General features: G+C 36.8%; 1 protein-coding gene across 6 annotated transcripts in view; it reads right to left on the bottom strand.

Moving 5' to 3' along the window:
* Positions 1-19,775, bottom strand: part of nlgn1 (neuroligin 1) — a 281,252-nt gene that overhangs the window by 217,097 nt on the left and 44,380 nt on the right. For 3 of the 6 annotated variants that reach the window (XM_083558460.1, XM_083558462.1, XM_083558464.1), the window contains exon 1: positions 6,128-6,980. The exons of the other annotated variants lie outside the window; for them this stretch is intronic. The gene's annotated coding sequence lies outside the window, so the exon portion shown is untranslated. Of the gene's footprint in view, positions 1-6,127; positions 6,981-19,775 lie in introns of those variants that run through there. 6 annotated transcript variants of the gene reach the window in all.

Raw genomic sequence — 19,775 nt, 5'->3', positions numbered from 1 at the left:
GATACAAACTACCCAGACCCATAAAAACAGCATAAGGATATTCCTTATCTGGGAAACCTTGTCACCTTATCGACCGCTTCTCCTGACAAGTCTTTCACGGAGATTAGATTTATATCGAGTAAATTGAAGAGCCAATAAAAAAGCAGTATACATTTAGCATATTAAACACATATGAGCATGCAGTGTGGTATCTCGACATCTATCTAAAATGCCATGGAGTCTGAAGCAAGTACTAATCCTTATGAAGGTCATAGCAGATACAGTTTAACCTGTACGTTCTCTACATGTTATTAAACATAAAGATACCTCATCCTTGGGTTCGATTAGACCATTAAAGCATAAGCCTTCCTTTCTCATGTTTTTTTTTTTTTTTTTCCTTAGCAAATGCAATGTCAGCTTTCTGAAGGTCACATCTTTATGCAAAAAAAAAAAAATAAAAAAAAATAATGAGACGCCTGCTTTAGATTCATCTAGCATTAGACACTGGCAGTCTACAGAGGATCAGTGTGCATAAGTTAACTGTGCACAAGCTGATTTAATTCAGCTAAGAATGGCGCTTGGGAAAGTAAAAGCATAAAGATAAAAGTCACAACAGAACTACTACAGATTTGAGCTATTCAATAATGAGGTGATGTTTATGTATACATAAGGGTATCATATGTGCATGTTTGTCAGAGTGAATAAACAAAAATACATTCAGATCAGAATTTAGTACATTAATATATAGATATTAGAATGCACAATATCTTACAGAATATGTCTAACAGCTTAATTGGACATTTCATTAAAAATATTGTGTTTAAATTGGGTAGGATATTAGTACATCCCCTCATGGGCGATTTTGGGTTTCTTGCAATTGATGTGGGAGGGGTGCCATTACTATTTCTCACAACACTTGCCAGTCATGTGCATCAGTAAACTCAGGTATGCAGAAGGTACAAGCAATTTTCGAATTGGAGGGGCTCCCAGAGCTCCTGTAAGCAAAGTAGACAATATAGAAAAAAGTAGCACACTTTTTAGAAAAGTACAAAATATCTTTTTAATTAACAATTCTAAAAAAGAGATGGGGTATGTGGGTGGGCTGGGGCTTTGACACACTTCAAACACTGGGTACAAGTGATTGGCTTCACATGTCTCCAACGAGAATGCATGTGCTAGCCTTCATCCTCCTGTTGGATGTATGATAAGGGAGAGCCGGATGGTGGGTGGTAAACTGGAAATATACAAAGCTGTACATTTAACAAACCGTAAACCAGAGACTGTCCTTGTACAGTAAATCGCAGACTGAAGAACTGAAAGCAGCAGCAGTCATGGACTCCATGGCATATCTGAAAACTGTAGAACGGCTATCGAAATAAAAAGGATCAAAAATAACAAGGAAGAAATAGCAGCATCTTCACACAAGTAGCGTCAAACATGGGCCATCAAACATAATCTAGATGATTTGTAGGGTGTTGGAATTGGGATGCACATGCAAGAATGCCCTCAGGCATCATGTACTTAAAACAGTTTGCATGAGCCAAATGTGTTCCTAGCAGATGGAAAATGCTGGCAGTGTGTTACAACAAGCTCATACATGATCCTATTTATGCCACAAGGGCTACATTTACTATTTCTGTCTGAAACCTTGTGAGGTTCAAACCACAAATCAGCAAACAAAATTATATACAGGTAGAGACTGCAATTCAATATGCAGTTACAGCTAGGCTGATATCAGCAGGAAATGCTGAAATGGCTGGCAGAACCTACCACATAATTGTAAAGTAGGTCACATGATCTTAAACCAGGGTTTTACAAATCAGTAGCCTGGGCTCATTACATGTACAGACAATTATTTTTTTCATTATTTCTTCGAAATCGAGGTAGGTTAGGTTCAATGGGCTGCAAATATTATACTCAATATTTTTTTTTATTTCTTTTTTCCCTCATTCAACAACAACAGAGAGAATTTGGAGAAAAAAATTAATTGCCATGTGGTACACACAGTTACCAGCTAATTTATAAAGAATAAATGCTCATTCATGCATTAATCTAGTCAACCAATCGTGTAAGAGTAAAAATGCAAACAAATTATTTTGATGCTGGTCAGGAACTTCAGTTAGGTTCACATCAAAAAATGTGAAAGTATGTTCAGCCACTTAGGGCATGGCCTGGATGTAGGTGCCAGAAGGACTAGTTTGAGTATTGAAGAAACTGCTAATCTCCCAAGATTTTCATGCACAATAGTCTACAATTTACAGGGCGTAAAAAGTGAACAAAAAAAAAAAATAAAGAGAGCAACAGCTCCAGTTTTAAAATACAAGCCTAAATCATGTAAGAGGAGACTTGGTAGGAAGGCTACGGCAACTTAAATAGCAATTCTTTACAATCATAGTGAGCAGAAAACCATCTCAGATCAAAAAACTATTAAATCTCAAGGCAAATAGGCTTCAATAGCCACATCAGGTCCAATCATGTTGGTCAATAACAAATTTAAGGCTACAGTGTTCAATTGTTTCTATTAAAGTGGCCAAAAAACATCGATTCTTATAGTAAAGAAAACCGATACAGCAAGAGATCCTTCAGCACTGCTGTATCAGAATAGGCTCAATCTGACTAGTGTCCAGTCAAAACCGATGAAAGCAAACACAATAAAGAAGGAATCAAAAATTGTCATACAAACTCGCAGTTAAAAATAGAGAAACAAGACAGATTGAATCATATCTTTGACATCTGATTCAAGGACAGTGAATCAAATCATATAGCTGAAATGTTGCCCAATGACTCGACTATGTCGACGGCATTAAATCAGAAATCTCTTAATAAGAGGATAAAGACTATAGCTAAACTGGCTCATCCCCTCCCTGAGAATTTATACACATTACCATCCCCTACTATGGCTTAATTCACTTCAGTTAAAATTCAATATTGTCTATTTTTATCTAAAAACTCCAGTCACATGTGGTTTTCCCACCTAACTGTTACCACAAAGCTGGTGGCACACAATTGCATAAGATGTCTTCGCATGCAGTAGCATAAAACCTTCCCTTTTCTTGAACTTTTCTTCCCTACCCACACCTGTTCCAGCATGACAATGCACCTGTACACAAAGCCAGTTCCATAAAGACATGGTTTACATGAGATGAAGTGGAAGATCTTGAGTGGCCTGTTAAAGAGCTCCGACCTCAACCCTATTGAACACCTTTGGGATGAATTGGGACGCTGAGTGCACCCCAGACCTCCTCACCCTACACCAGAACCTGACTTTGCTAATACCCTTGTGATTGAAAGAGCAAAAAAACTCCACAAACACACTCAAAACTTTGTCTACATATATATAAGATGACATGATACCAATGATTATATTTGTCACCAGAAATATAAAATCACCAGAACACTGTGACGAACCAATGATAACTGCCCACTAGCCCTTTAATCTTGAACACTACTCCATTTTCTAATCATGTTTACCTTACATTTTATGACATGGCACAAAGGACTCGCACTTTTATCCCGTTTGAGTACTGAGAGAGTGGAATTAATCATCACTCAGACGACATGTCCCGCAGGTGAGATCTGAGGATAAATAATAAAGGAGGATTTTTCTACACGGATAGAAAAAGCAGCAAACCAGGAATACATGATGAAGACACATGAATAAAGTGAAAACAGACTAAGCCTCCTCCCTAGCAGTTGTTATTAAGCAATGAAAAAAGGAAACATATTTAACTCATTTGTCACTGGTTCCTCCACAAGCTTAGAGCTTCCGCATCAAAGGAACTATATTGCACAAAGTCAGGCTGAAAAACGAGTACGTGTAAGACCGGGGTAAACGGATGCAGTCAAGCCCATTACTTATGGACTAGCTCCCTCCCCTGTGCAGATTCAGTAGCTGGACTTAAATCAACGATACACACCTTGTGCATTGAGTCTTATAACACACTGTTTCATATGCGTTTTCTACAGTCACTACATCCCAAAGCATGCGATCATTATACGAGATAGTAAAGTGACATTTTTCCCAATATCACACATTATTACAGCCACCAAACATAAAAACAAAACATATTCAACATTTGTTAAAATTATATTTGTAGATGTAAATAAAAAAAGTCAAATGAAAATAATCAGCAAATAATTACAAATAAATAAAAAACTACATTTATGTAACCATGTCTGTGGTCCAACAGTTGGTCATGTTTGGGAACGTTGAGAGACAGGTGAAGAGGTCTCCTACGATAGACAGCTTTGTGATAAATCTCTGTTTGTACACAGCAAATTTCACCCTGCTAGGCCCTTCACCAACGTAAATGACTTCCTGCTGAAATCTGATTGGCTGTTTGCAGGAATGTTTGCTGATTGGTCAAGCTATTATTTGAGGAAATGTCCCGGCTTGTAATGTAGAAAAAAAAGCATATCAAATTGCCATTTCAAGTCGTTTTTATTTGAAGTCCAGAGGCATTTATAGGCATGTTATCTCGCTTCATCTATGTATTTACAAGACTTCTCGAAGCATTTATAGGATACAGTGCCCCGCAGTGGTCATGCTCCATTTATCTGGTGACCTCTGAGTATTTAGTGAAAATGCTCTAGACGAAGGGTTCGTAAGTGAATCTTTAGAACTGTAACGAAGTCCATGGACCAACGTAGTATTTATTTATTACAGAAACACAATCCGATTTGGACAGAATCGATTCAGGCTCATTATTCAATTATGAGTACTGACAAACAATCCAGAACACGTTATTCGCATAGTTGGATTTATAAGCTGACTTTCTTTTAATAATTGAAGTTCCAATTGAACTCGGGTCATTCAATCGAATTGTCTAAAAACTATAAAAGTCATTATCAGTGACAGCAGATGGCATGTAGACCACTGACTCCCTATGCCTAATGGACCTCACTTTGAGAACCATCTCTCTAGATGGTACGTGCCAAATGGAATTGAATAAAACTGTATTTTTCTAGTACCCAAATTGAACCGCTTTAGCTCGATCTGCTTTTAGTTTGCATGCATAATGACGCTTGAGCGTCGACACCACCACGAGGCCCGAGTAACGTGGTTTCTGCCGAACGTGCCGTTTCTATGCCTTACCTACCTACAAATTCGTACAAAACTACTGTATAAAAAAAGCAAAAAAAAAGAAAGAATATTTAAAATCAGGATCATACAAAGAAGGTTGCAGCACTTTCAGTGATTGGACCCCAGCAACACAGTCCACCATAGCAGACCACCATGTATGTATGAGAATATTTCCAAGCCAGCATGAGTCCACTTTCAAGCTACGTTAAAAGAAGATTAGAAAATATCTATATATTCGATCGAAATATTCTGCAATCTACTCACCATAGTGCTCTTGTTTACTTTTTTTTTTATTTTTTATAAATGAAATAAACAAAGAAATAAAGACGCAGTGCACTGTGAGGCGAGTCTTCATTATCAGTCAGAGAGCATCAGCTCCAGTCATTGGTCACATGAAATCCAATTAATGTTCCTAGAGTGGGATATTCACTTTGAATCAAAAGAGAATACAATCTGCCTTCATTTTTAAATACACTTGGCTGTGTGTGTGTGTGTGTGTGTGTGTGTGTGTGTGTGTGTGTGTGTGTGTGTGTGTGTGTGTGAGAGAGAGAGACTGAGACTGCAGGTGTTTATTAAATGGCTGATTATTGAAGCCCTCGTTCTGATTTACTGAACAAAATCATCAGCATCAATGCGCATCACTAAGATACAAAAGTAGAAAACTTGCCAAATTCGAATTAAAACAGACTCCGGATTGGTTCGAGACTGTGTGGGATTGTTAAAATCTCCAAATTCACACACTCACATTCCGTCAAGTCGCGTGTCAACGTCTCGTGCGGATAAGATGTAAGTTGAGAGCATACACACTTTCCCTTCAACAACAGAGCAAATAAACAATAAAAACATGTAAGTCGGAATAAAAACTTAATAGTTATTCTGAGGAGTCATTAGTATCTTTTGAGTCAAACAGCAAAGCATGTAAAAACAGACATATATACATATATATATATATATATATATATATATATATATATATATATAATATATATACACACACACACACACACACACACACACACACACATTATTTTCTTTTTTTTTTTTTTTCCTTTATCACATGTTCACCTTAGTTTTCCTTTTCGTCTTTTCCAGTTTTCACAGCATTTCTTCTTCTGTCAAGGGAAAAAAGAAAAAGGAAAAAAAAAAGGAATCCAAATGAAGCAAATCCAGACAAGAAAAAAATATATATATAAAAAAAAAACTATATAAAAAAAGCAGATTTCACTCAAGCAGGCAGCATTATTCCGACTAATTTATTTCACAAAGTAAAAAAAAAACAATCATCATTTTTCCTCCGTTTGCCTTTTAATCCACAGCGAATCTCCTCATTTCTAAAACAGCAGGATGGAAAAAGCGCTCTTTTTTTTGCGTCTCGAGCCCCGATTCCTCCCTGCAGTGATGCTGAACTGAACCAACAAACCGCACCGGTTTTTGTTCCGGCTTTTTCCCCCGGTTTTATCCGCTCCTCGAGATTTCTCAGACTCTACACCTTGATAACACGCCGATTTCTCCCACTTGTCCCCCAGCAAGGAAAAGGATGAAGCCGCTTGCGAGAGCTTTCAGAAAATGGAGCAAAGGTTCGCCTAGTGGTTCTGAGAGGAACTGCAGCACTCTCCCTGAGATGCTTTTTAAAGAGACACTGAGCTCCACTTGCAATTTACTTGACGGAGCTTCTCTTAGCTACCTTCCTGCAAAATTTAGCTCAGGTCCAGCCTGAGGCATTTCGATTCAGCTATATTAAGAGCCTTCATGGATTCTTCATTCGTCCAGCGGTCCGTTCGTTCATCTGCAGCAAGCATTTGTCTTAATCAGGGCTGAGGTGGATCTGGTGCCTGATGCCTTAAACACAGAGCATGAGGCGAAGACACACTCCAGTTTATAACACGTTCACATTCACACATTCGTTCACATCGGAACAGTTTTGCCGTTTTGTAGACATGTCTTTGGGCATGTTTGACTTGAGACGAACACTACCGAAAAACACTACAGAACCATTCAGTGACTCTGTAATGGTTTTACTGATTATAAAGGGAATGGTATTGGTTTTAATGGGAATTATTATGCTCCCTGTGGGTATCCACTGTGTCTTTAAAGCTGTCTATGAGCAGCATGTCGTGTCTAGTGGATGCCATTAAGAACAGCTCATAGGCAACTTGTTAGTATCTACTGGTTAACAATATGGTCCATTAGGACACCAGTAAGCATTCAGATCCTTTTTATGATGTAATATTGTATTTATTGTTGTGATTAAATGGTTTGTAAATGTTTTAAGGGGTTAACAGTTGGTTGTGTGATGGTATTTAAAGTGGAAACCATTAGAATTTCTGTGATTCAGCATAAAACCTAGAAAAAAAAATGAATAAATAAACATAAGACAGCATGTGAGACACGATATGTGACAGTAACTCAAACCTTGGGCCTTCAACAAGCCATGGGATATGCCAGAAACAAGTCCTGTGTCGTTTTTTTTCTATACATCTCATTACATACAACGTAAAAGTCTTAAAATTGATTATTTTTGACTCTTTATCTGATAGGGTCTGCAGTCCATTTAAGGTGATGTCATTGAGAGTGACCTTTGGGAACAAACAGCCGATGTTGAAATCAATATATGAAGCCAAAGCCAAAGTGGTGGTGGTGTAAAATTGCTACTATTGCAGTGGAACAATTAACTGGGGTTCAGTCCTGCTACATACCAATGATACAATTTGCTGATGAACCCTCATGTCCGGTTGGCAAACAGGTATTAATTAATACTGATTAAGAGAAATTCCAGCTTTTAGTATGGAGATGTGGATGTGTGTAAGGAGTTGTGGATCCATGATGAATGGCTTAATGAATGTCACTTGCTTGTGTATAAGTACAACTTACAAAAGTACAATGCAACATGCTACCTGTCAGCTGTTATCTGAGGCAGCGATACAATCTCAGACCCTACACCAGGAACCTCACTTGCTTCCTGTTACGTATTACATTACATTACATTCTTTTTTGATGAGTGACCATCAGTATCATCAATGACAAGTGTTAAGATTCACCCTTTTTAAATTTAGGAGATGATAGATGCCTGTCATAGGTGTTCACACTTCAAAATCACTTGTATAGGCGTAATCACTTTAGAATAGATCGCAGCAGTGGGGTCAGTGGAAGAGCGAGTGTGTGGATAATTATTACTGCCAACATGTGAGTTTTAAAATATATTTCCGTTCAGGGTCAAATATAGCAACTCGGTACAGGTGGGTCCTGATGCCTGTTTGATAGAATATAAAGACTGAAGCTTTTCTTCCTTAAACTGGGTCATTTTTGTGTACTGCCTCTCTTAAGCTTAGCAAAGTGTGCTAAATTATTTTTTGCGATAATTTCCTGCTCAATGATTACCACTGATAGGGATGGTGATTCATTTCCTATATTGAGAAAAGGACAAATCATCCATGCACCCAGATCTATACAGCTATACTGATAACACAAATTCTTCAAAATGACTAAGGGAGGAAATACAGAATATAATTAAAGATTATTTTAGAAGCATTCTACAAGTGTACAGTTACAGAATTACAACTTTGACTATATTTCTAATTCAGGAACGTGTCAGATGTCTATTATATCTGCCTTTTTTTTACTGTCAATTTTCCTTTCTTTTTGATGGATTTTTGACAATATACTGTAGCTTCATTTTTCTCCATGCGGTTCCTGGCTTCTTTGAGGTTAAGTTTGTAATCCCTCAGGTTATTTTTCACATACTTGTTGCTGATGTAGTTTATGTAATCAATAATGTTTTAAACATCCCAACATGTTTTTGGACAGAGGGAGGAACCTAGACAAACTCCAGACAGACAGTTAGCCAAACTGGGAATAACAGAGCTGAGGTGGCAATTCTCACTACTAACGTGAAGCAAATATTATATCCCAGATCGACATCAATTTGTTTTAGTCAATGTGAAATGTAACTGGGTTTTGTCAGGTCTGCTTTTTAATACCGTACGACAGCATCTATATCAGCACCAACATAATGCCTGGGTGGAGTGAGAAACCACCACTTCACACTAGTGTAAACATAATGCAGTAATACAGTTCTAGGATGCAAATACTGCTCATTGACTTAGTAAAGATCAATTTGGTGATTCCCAATTAACCCAAGTCCAACACTGAACATTTGCAGATTTTTCCTGCAAGACCTAATCATTAACTGCTGGTGTTTATAGTGGTTAAGCAGGAGAATCGTGGTAGGCATAGTGAACTGTAATATAAAGGTATCCCTTGTATGTTTTCAGTTTTAAATGTTAACAGTGTATTATCTGCCCTCAACTGTTCTCAGTTTCAGGTCAGTTATATGTTAAAAACATTATCCTTAATTATTGACTAATTGACTTCAGTACAGTGAATAATGAGTATTCATCATAGTGGATTTGTGGAATTTAAGATAAGTGGGAAGGTTAAATGCAGACATAATGATGCAGAGCATCAGCCATGAGCTTTTAATGAAATAATGAAAGGCAACAACAATAAAAACTATTATTTAGCTTCAACACAGAAAGATAGACACACGTGCACACGCGCACACACACACACACACACACACACACACACACACACACACACACATTTATATATATATATATATATATATATATATATATATATATATATATATATATATATATATATATATATATATATATATATATATATCTAGAGAGAGAGAGACAGAGAGAGAGAGAGTATCAATGTTGTCTTCCATGCTTCTTTTGACCACATGATCTGTAAAATTGGGTGGTTTGGGGCTCTAAACTTTTTAGAAATGACAGCTGCATGGATGAAATGTTGTGTGGCTTTGCTCAAGGTTTGAGATAAAAAAAAAAAATAAAAAAAAAAGGAGAACAAACTGGCATGACAGTAATAGGACAAAACAAGGCCAGGGTCTAATTTGAAGGACTAGGCAAGAAGATTACATCTCGTAGTGTAAAACACATACTGAAAAAGCATCCTCTTATATATAACCGTCAGAACCTTTTTTTTCTTTAGTTTAAAATTGCTATATCATCTACAACATCTATTATCATTGATACAATATGATAATCGCTTTTTAGTGCTACTGCAGGATCAGTCAACATTCTTTTTTTATTATTTATTTTTTTATTAGGACTGATCAATTAGATTTAAGAATTCCACAGCTCTGTGGTATAGGCTAGTACATTAATAAGATCAGTAGCTAAAAAAGCTAACTCTTTTACATTGTTGAACACCACTCTAACTACAAGAAATAGGGGCAACGTAATATTAGCTTCAGACATTGTACTCTAGGAGACAAACCCTAGTTTGGACACTAGTCCATCACAGCATTATGCTGCAGGCTGTCTCTATTACCTTATTCGAAGCGGTTTACTGAGAATCACAATTATATTAGTACAGTTAGCCCCAGACCTACGAACAATCGACTCCATTACTTTGCACTATTGACCCCAGGTACCTGAACTCCTCCACCTTCACCACCTCTTCTCCCTGCAACCGCACCACTCCACTGCCCTCCCTCTCATTCACACACATGTACTCTGTCTTACTCCTACTGACTTTCATTCCTCTTCTCTCCAGCGTGTACCTCCACCCCTTCAGGCTCTTCTCAACCTGCTCCCTACTCTCACCACAAATAACAATATCATCCGCAAACATCATAGTCCACGGAGACTCCTAAGTCTAAATATATTTTTATATAAGGTCCAGCTGGTGGACATTAAGGTAAGTAAAATAATTTTATAAATCTCTGTAATATAGGTTTAGCATTGACTGCATTTATTAAATACATTTTGTATAATTGATTGCTTGCCTATCTCATGTGCAGAGGAGGGACACGGGGTATATAGGTAGAAGAATGCTGAAAATGGAGCCACCAGGAAGGAGGAAAAGAGGAAGACCCAGGAAAAGGTTTATGGATGTGGTGAGGGAAGACATGCATGGTGGTTGGGTTGAAAGAGGCAGATGTAGAGGACAGGGGGATATGGAGACAGATGATCTGCTGTGGCGACCCCCCAATGGGAGAAGCCGAAAAAAAAGAGGAAGGAGATACCTATACGTTACTCAGAACGCATCATAGAGTCTCACTCTTCTTGACTTAAGTCGTGGGCTTCCTGATATATATAATTTATCGTCATTTCTACAAAGTGGATCCATTAGAATTATGTCTTCTCTGTCAATCTAATCATGCTATATGTTGTTTCATTTATGTTAGCCATTTTAATTGACACTCTACACATACTCTATTCTGCCTTTCAGTGAATACTGCAGAATGAGCTGTTGAAAGTTTTAATGCACCTTTCACATTAATGCACTTTAGTCATTAAGATTGAAACACAGCACTGACCTTGGTTTTGATTCATTCCTCCCACTGAAGTTTAAAGCTGTATTTTGCCAATTGATCTGCAGATGAAAGCTGAACATTCATCCAACCACTGAGGCCTGTAATATCTGTTATGTGCTACAAACAATGTCAATTACATCACTTATTCACTTCTCTTTGAGAATGTATGCCTTTTATCCACACCTTTCTTCACACTATATCCACCATGATCATTGCTCTGAAACACCAGCTGAGCGCTCAAAAGGGCAATTGTGTATAATTGCGAGCACTGAAGGGAAGCTTCTAAGGACCTGTTGCCTTGCCAGCCATTCTCCCATATGTTGCCTCCTCTGTCACTCATAGGCGTTGTGCCATTACGCAAATTGTTCATTTTTCCAGGCGCAATGTAGGGCAAACACGCAGCCAGATGTTTAGGGAGCCACACAGAGGCTTGGGATGAAAGGCTACAACACATGCCGCCATGGCCTCAAGCTGAAAGCAGCGTGCCAAAGGCGCTGGTGTAATAAGCACTTCACCCTCCGGCAGGCTCTTAGGAGCCTCGTGCTGGCTTCCCAGGGGCCACAACTCCCTTCACAATCTTCTCTCTCCTTTCCTTTTACTCCTCCTCACCCACTGCCTGTGTTTCTTTCATTAAATACTATACTATAGTCTATAAATATTGATCCACACGCATGCTTGGTCTTTGATTCTCACCGCTTTTATGTGATGCAAAGCACAGGCCCACATTTTTTTTTACTTCTTTTAATCAAACAGAAAAAACAGTCATAAAACAAACCCAATGTCCTAACCATTGTTTAGTTTCTTTACAAACGGCTGGTTGCCAAAACGTAAATCACAAGACCACCTCTGGCGTATGTGCTTCTTGCAAAATCACAGCAATCAAAAGCCCAGGGGCCTCATTTATCAGCATTGTGTAAAGAAATGTTTTAATTAATTTCGTATGCATACAATTTAGACTTCTCATGAGCACAACTGAATTGAGATTCATTAAATGTGTGTTTGCAATAAAGGATAATAAATACTAATTCTTTGTGTGCACCATGTGAATGCTCATTTGAACATGTCCACAATCAGCTATATGGCTTTTGCTTTTGATCCGTAGTGCAGGGTGGTATTAATCCGAAATGTGATTTATGTCTGTGTTTTTATGTTTTTGTTTTGTTTTTTGTTTATGCAAAAATGTAATGTTAAATGTCAAGCATTTCAACTTGAAGGTAAGCTGCATGTTTTTGCAATGAAAGTAGAATTGATGGAACTTTAACAACAACACAATTTGGTTTCCGACAAATGGGAACGCCAACACTATTTGTCACATACTCTATAGCCTTATATATGTATACTCTGAATCTATCGAATGGCACAGTAAAAAGCCCACCACCGAAGGCTCTTGGTGGTGTAGGGAGTTGACCCCATGACTGATCAGCAACTCTTTGAACCACCACTGACCTGAAAACATCCTGTTTTACCTCAGTATAAGAGAAATGGTCTGACAAATTAATAAAAAATCAATCTTACCCAATGAAAACACGGAAATAGCCAATTTATTCCCAAATTCTAGTTAAAATATGTCAGTAACCAAAGACATTACAATGAAAGCACCTGGACTTGCAGATGCATCACATTTATCCTCATCCCTTCCCTCTGCAACTCGAGTCTCTCAAGTCTGATTTATACCCAATATAAAGATTCATTAGTAGTGCTTTCTAGGGTGGGTATCTATTGCTAAAACTACTCTAAGAAGTTTAAGCCAAATGGCACAAAATGTCCAGTGTCCATGATTAAACAAGCTGTTTTCCTAGTGGCCTCATTTCCCGTGATGTGCATAAACATGTTCACGTACTTGCACATAGCATATACAAAACATAGCATTTCAAAGCCGATATTTGTTGTTGATTGTAGTATTGCAGGGAAAATGATTGCTTGAGGGCGCTCTATGGATTTATGTGCTTTATGGATTTTTATCCCATTAATTATTTCTGTTCATCAATAAAATCACTTTCTCAAGAAGGCAGAAGTATAATTCTCCAGATCGAGGCAGCAGTCTGTCTAATAAGTCAAGTATCTTATAAGGCAACATTTCAAAAGCTACATACAGCAAAGTTTAACTCAGCAGAAAGATTTGCTGCTTACCCTCCCTATAATGATAAAGAGTCTTCTCTTGATGATATACTCTGCGTTTCCACCTGGAGGTGGATAAAAGGTTGCTGTTTTTTTAAATGCTTTGAGGCACTCTCCAGAATATGGAGAGGTACTGTGTATTAAATAAATATATATATATATATATATATATATATATATATATATATATATATATATATATATATATATATATATATATATATATCAGGAAAACACAATTTGATAAGTTTTCTGCCAGGTTAAATGAAATCAGCAGTTTGGAGGAAAATGCAACGAGGCTCACAGTCTGTTCTATTGATTTTGTTGAAGTGCTGGTTATTCTCTTCCTAACATACTCTAACAGTCACTATCCCTAAAGGTATAATAGGTCAGATGGCATACCATGTCACTGGAAAGAAAAGAGAATGAATTATTTTGTAGTAGCATCAGTCATTTCTTACCAGAAATCAAATATTAAACTAACTTATTTCCCCCAAAAAATGTCCTCTCTCTCTCTCTCTCTCTCTCTCTCTCTCTCTCTCTCTCTCTTTCTCTCTCTCACCTCAGAAGGCAGCATTCTGTTCTGTTCTGTTCTGTTCAGTTCTGTTCTGTTCTGTTCACCAATATTTGATTCATGACATGACTCCATGACTCCCTGTTTTCTATTACAACCTTACCGGGCTGCATTGCTTACCTATAATCTTAGGTTCTTACTGTCACTCTCTTTATGGCCCACCTGAGCCTTCTAAAGCCGATACAAACCGTGGGCCTCATTTATCCAGGTGGATATTAATCGTTTGTACGAATGTTTACACAAAAAGATTGGCAGTCATGAAAATCCTGTAAAAAAAAAAAAAAAACATTGATATACACATGTTTCTTAATGTGTGTAAAAATTGAAGTATGTGAAGTTTTCTTACATTTACAGCATTTAACATGACGCCGTTATCAAAGGTGACATATAGAGGAGCTTAGCATTGTCTGTCAAAAGCGCACGCTCATGATGGTTTGCTAGATCTGGGATTAGAATACTGCATAGGAAATCTTACAAAAAGCAGTTGTCAATCAAGACAGAAGAAATGCGACCGGATAAGCAGACTGAAGGTTGGTCAGTTTGCTCAGACTAGTAAGCCATGAACAAATGTAAGCAATATTAAATCTATTATTAAATATTTTTATTGTGAATTGTGTATAGTTGTAAGGCAACATGAATTCCACTTCTGACTTTACGTGTCTCATTCATTTTGTGCTAACAGGTTTGTGTGAACCTTAATGGAGTTTTGTGGGCATCACTATATGCAAATAAGCTGTGTTGTCATTGTGCATTGCAGTTTACTGATTACTGATGATCAGCATATGAATGCAAGTAAATATTATATATATATATATATACAGTATATATAAATATACTGGAATATGTTTGCTTGTGCAAGTGCATAAGTGCATTGCTTGGATTGTCTCACTTAAAATTTACACCCCTCACATTTCAGCAACCATTTTAGTATCTCCTCAAGGAACAATACTATAGAGATGAAACTTGGATATATTTGAAAGTAGTCAATGTGCACCTTGTACAGCAGTATAGATTTACCGTCCTATGAAAATAACTCAACATACAGCCCTTATTGCCAAAATAACTAGCAACAAAAGTGAATACACCCTAAACGATAACAGATGTTAGTCGTGTAACTATCAAAACCACATGCTCTGTTCATCATATTCATGTTTTTTGTCTGCTTGACAGGACCATACAAATTTGTGTATCTTGTATTACAGCAGTTAAAACTTGGTGCTTTGAGTGCAATTCTCTCATACTGACCACTAGATGTTCAACATGGCACCTCATTGCAAAGAACTCTCAATTCTCAATGGAGCAGAGGAGCAAAGCAGTAAATTTGATGAGAAAGGTATGAATAATCAGGTGAAAACAAATCTTTAGTATTGTGCCTTTGTGCCTTCCATAAGGAGGATAATTGTGCAATTTTAATTCATGTTCTTTCCTACATAGCAAGTAACATTTAACTTAACCTAAAGTGTTAATTAACACATTCATTAACAAATGTATACTAGCATGTCATTAAGCTAGCTGTTGTTCACACATGAATTCCATGTGGCTCATGGTGTATTTAAGGTTAGTTCTTGATTAGTATTTGTTTTAACTCATCATTAATTCATAATGAACTGATTGGTTCATTTAGTTTACATATACTTATTAATACATGCTTATTTATGTACTGTCATTGTAAAGTGTTACCCAGTATATATATATATATATAAAAAGTTTTATATTAGGTTTGGCAAAGAGGAGCCCATGATGGAGAAGCAGGAAGCTGAATAATAGCTCCTGTAGAAAGCAACCCTGGGGCAAAGACACTGCAAATGCACAGCCAGGGTGATTAGTAAATGGGTCAGGTTATAATCCATAACTGCATTAATCAAAATAAAAATGCCTCCATTTGTGATTACACTCGCCTCCAGCACACAGAGCTACTCTTAGCTGGCCTCGATTGTTAGGAGGGCTCAGGGAGGATCAGGTGAGCCCAAAGGGGAGCGTTATCGTTCCGAAATCTGAGTTTTATCACAACTAATTACACTTCCATAAACATGTGACTTGTTCATGTGGCAAATTCATTTGAAGTAAAAAAAAAAAAAAAAAGATAGAGCTGTTTGACTCGATTTATAAATAGCTTTTGGCTAAGATTGAAATGTCTGAGAAAGCGAAAAGGCATGTCGGCTGATTTAATGCATACTTATCATGCTAGCTTCCTGCTAAAAAAAAACCCCTATGAAACCCAGCATCACTTAATAATGGCCTTTATAACTTTTACCTATTAATATAATGTGCATGTTCCCATTGCTAAATGTATCATTGACCCAAGCCTGACATTATTTACCTGGTTTTATTATATTTATTATATTACATATTTGATTATATCTTACTTACTTATATCTTATATGTATGAAATAGGTAATACATTATAATCTTATTATATAATAATAGAATACGTAATTTCCGGACTATAAAGTGGACCCATATATAAGCACTGAATTTTACAATTTACAATTTTATTTAACATAAATAAGCCGCACCTAAATGCATGGCAAAATACTCTTGAAAGTATGGTTTTCATATTTTTTTATGTTTGGTTTCTATGGTGATCCGATGACAGCATTTAATTTGTATTTTTTTGCTATATATAACTGCATGCTTTAGACCCCGTTAGTGTATGTAAACAAAATACAAAAACAAAAAAGATGTGCGTGTAAATAGGTTGCAAACAGACCTTAGTAACCTAGCAACCCAAGTGCTTCTTGTTTGTAATCAGACTGAAGAATCTATCAAGATTTTCATTTAGAAATCGGATTGGCTTTTGCATATATATATATATACAGTACAGACCAAAGGTTTGGACACACCTTCTCATTCAAAGAGTTTTCTTTATTTTCATGACTATGAAAATTGTAGAGTCACACTGAAGGCATCAAGGGCTATTTGACCAAGAAGGAGAGTGATGGGGTGCTGCGCCAGATGATCTGGCCTTCACAGTCACCGGACCTGAACCCAATCGAGATGGTTTAGGAGTGAGCTGGACCGCATGGTGAAGGCAAAAGGGCCAACAAGTGCCAAGCATCTCTCGGGGAACTCCTTCAAGACTATTGGAAGACCATTTCAGGTGACTACCTCTTGAAGCTCATCAAGAGAATGCCAAGAGTGTGCAAAGCAGTAATCAAAGCAAAAGGTGGCTACTTTGAAGAACCTACAATATGACATTTTTCAGTTGTTTCACACTTTTTTGTTATATATATATATATATATATATATATATATATATATATATATATATATATATATATATATATATATATATATATATATAGCAATAATATAATGAATTGTATATATATATAGCATAGCAATTGTATTGTATATATATATAGAATATATATATATATATAGCAATAATATAATGAATTGGCATCCTGTCAGTGGTTAAATGATACTACGTATGGATGATATATACAGCATACTGTATCTCTTAGACAGAAACTGAAGTCATGGAAGTCGATTGGTTGTTTGCAGGCTCATTGAACACATAAGATTACATTATATTATATTGGCATCAAAACCTGAGGTGCTGCTCAAACTGATGTCTTAGCTAGCTAAGTGTGTCAATTATCCCTGCAAACAGACCTACCTATATAGTTAGCTGATTAGTTTCTTGATATAGATGGTAGGCAGGCTATTTAGAATTGTATTCAAAAAATATTCGCTAGTAAGACAACTTCACTGATAGTTAGATACTTTGCTTAGTTGAAAAGGAGGAATTGCACCTATACTCATTATTATTATTGTTATTATTATTATTATTAATGGTAGTAGTATTAATGTTTGCATACTTGAGATTGCTTGATAGTTCTGTAATGCTTGATATACAGTGGCTGAGGAATTTAAAACACTTTAACAAATCCGAAAACACAACGACAATTCAGACAAACCGGAAAAGGTGTTTATAGTTTGCAAATTGAACACTTACCGATCATTGGATGAGACACCTGTCATTCAAGATACACAGGAAGTACAACATTATCTCCTTGCTTGCCAGTGTTTACTTCTGTTATTTTCTTATATTTAAAGGTGCACTAATCGAAATAAAAAATAGTTTAAAGTAAATGGGCAACTTTACACATGTACAAGAAACAAAGTTATAATATTTCATACTTCCTGTATACCATGAATGACAGGTGTTGCGTTCCAATGATTGGTAAGTGTTCCATTCACATACTACCTTATCCGGTTTGTCTGAATTGTCGTTGTGTCTTCGGATTTGTTAATGTGTTTTCAGATTTGTTATTTTGTTTTTGCATTTGTTATTTCGTTTTCGGATTTGTTAGTGTTTTCTAATTTGTTAATTCGTTTTCTGATTTGTTAAAGTGTTTTGCACTTCTCGCCCACCGTATTGATAGGACATGAATTGTGAATATTGGGAAAATTAATGCAATCTAAAATTTACTTTTTTCACCATGCCAATCTACACCACCATTCACGGCTGTGGTGCAAATGCATGAACTTTCCACCAAGTTGCTTTCGCTGTTCATTTTTCATTCAAGGAGCAATGTCTCGCTGTCTTCCAAAAGAATATGGTTAGAGGCCGACATGTTCTGACAAAGTGACTCATATTGATGTCTCGAGGAGTGAGACGTCAAAATTCGGATAAGATGCCAGAGAGGCAGCAGCCCATTGTTTCTGCAATGAGGGGCAATCATTTGATATCATCAAATTGTAATGAATCTGTGCGAGGAAAGAGCTGAAGCTGAAATTAAAAGCCTCCTCCAGCTCTATATAGCAGATCCCGATCCACACTCCACTGCCCCTGGGCGAAACTCTGATCCTAAATTGGTGACAAATGCATGGGGTATATTTGGAAAACTCAGTGCACCTCACTCTCAAACTTTAAATCACAGCGCAAACCTACCGGGTAGAAGCACTACAGAGGAAAGCAATATTTTCCTTACACATCTTAGTAGAATAGGCAGAATATTTTAGACCATACACATCAGTGTGTAAATATCATTGTCATACCTCATTCTCATCCTAAGCAGTACGAAGAATAGTTATGATGTAAATATTAACGTTCTAATAAAACCCTAATTCATTAGTGGCCAAAAAAGAGTCACAAGACCTCTGTCTTAATTCTGACTTCTACCTGGACCTTCAACTAAAGCTGAGCCTTTTCCAATTACATAAACCCAGAAAAATGGCTGAGGCTGCTCAGAACATATTGACCTCTCACTAAATCTTGTTTATACCCTGCCATGGGGTCAACAGCTGTGACAGCACTGGTAGAAACTCACCAGTGGCAAAAACGCAGCACATGGGAGCGCTTCATGGCTCTGAACTGAGCTAAAGTGTAGTTTAAAACAATGTTATAAAGCCTTTCACCTAAACAGTGGGGAACCAGAGGTGGGTGGATGCAAGTGTGAGTTAATTTTATTGAGGTATTTCCAAGAAACATCATCTTTCCCATGTAGGTAATGAAAAAAAAAAAAAAAAAAAAAACTGGCAGACAAAACAATTTCCTTTTTCCAAAAACAAAAGAATTAAAGCACAAAATGAGAAACTTAAAGGGGTATATGGTTACAGTTACGCAGCTTTATTCCTTCTTATAACAACCACTACCCGAGGACATTTTTCATATTAACTAAATAATGTCAAGTCATACTTTTTTAATTATCCATTTATAG

Source organism: Silurus aristotelis (assembly GCF_946808225.1).
Source record: "Silurus aristotelis genome assembly, chromosome: 13".
NCBI lineage: Eukaryota > Metazoa > Chordata > Actinopteri > Siluriformes > Siluridae > Silurus > Silurus aristotelis.
This window is presented reverse-complemented; position numbering and strand designations above follow the sequence as displayed.